This window comes from Coenobita brevimanus, chromosome 103 (assembly GCF_032717465.1).
Source record: "Coenobita brevimanus isolate Jiangsu-jjx chromosome 103, ASM3271746v2, whole genome shotgun sequence".
Classification (NCBI taxonomy): Eukaryota; Metazoa; Arthropoda; class Malacostraca; order Decapoda; family Coenobitidae; genus Coenobita; species Coenobita brevimanus.
The window spans coordinates 16,081,485-16,082,509 of NC_137056.1; the positions used below are offsets into that span (position 1 = coordinate 16,081,485).

The 1,025-nt window shown below is 43.4% G+C and overlaps 1 non-coding gene across 1 annotated transcript; it reads right to left on the bottom strand.

The window, feature by feature from the left end:
* Positions 1-285: 285 nt before the first annotated feature.
* LOC145415774 (5S ribosomal RNA) lies at positions 286-404 on the bottom strand. Its single transcript, XR_013900117.1, has one exon. It is a non-coding gene; the product is annotated as a 5S ribosomal RNA (ribosomal RNA).
* Between the last annotated feature and the right edge of the window lie 621 nt (positions 405-1,025).

Here is a 1,025-nt window from a genome sequence, read left to right on the forward strand (position 1 = left end):
CCTTTTATTACTAATAAACTACATCCCTTACAAGTAAGTAGGAATGTTGCCTCCCTTGCATTATTTTACAGATATTTTTATAGACGAAGTTGCGTCCATGGTGCCACCCCTCCATGCCTTCCCTCGTGCTACACGGGTATCGGGTAGCGCTCATGATTGGAATGTTCATTCATTCATTCATTGCCAGACGCCATGTATCCCAAATGGGGTGGTCAAGGGCTTAGAGTTAATTGTTTTACAGAGAGGGGCACTAACCCTCCACCAACCCCACTTCACACGTAGGGATGCCAACAGCATCTGGTGTTCCCAGGCGGTCACCCATCCAAGTACTAACCAGACCCAACGTTGCTTAACTTCGCTGTTCGGATGGGAAGCGGTGTACTCAACGTGGTATGGCCGTTGGCACTGGAATGTCATTCAGCTATATTGCAGAACTTTTGTCAATCAGAATTCTTTCATTCCCCAAACTGCATCTTTGTGGAATATGCTTCCCCAGAGTTGTTTCCCTCCAAACTTCAGCCTACAGGTGTTGAAGTCTAACTGTTACAGATATTTTATGAACAGAGGACACAAGTAATCTGGTGTATGGATTAGCTTCTTTCATTCATTTGTTTTTCCATCCTCTGTTTTGTTAAAAAAAAAAAAAAAAAGTGGTGACATGTAGAGATCTAGGAGGACTACTGAGCCCCAAAGAGGACTTGGGAATAGGCACTGAAGCCTTTGCCTAGAGTCGGACACGTGTACACACACACACACACACACACACACACAGAGGGATTCAATCTAGGCGGACGTGCGACACCGGCGCTCCGTACCAAATCATCATGGCCAGTGGCATTACCTAAATAGTATCTTTGTATGAGTCAAGCTCAGTACCAGGTTAGACTAAATGATTGTTCATTATTACAAGGAAAAAAAAAAAAAAGTTTAAACAAGACTTGTTCAAACAGGAAATAGAACCAAGACGAAAGAATACGCTGAGTCATCTCTGAGGTTTGTTTAGACTACAACAACACGGAGATTGT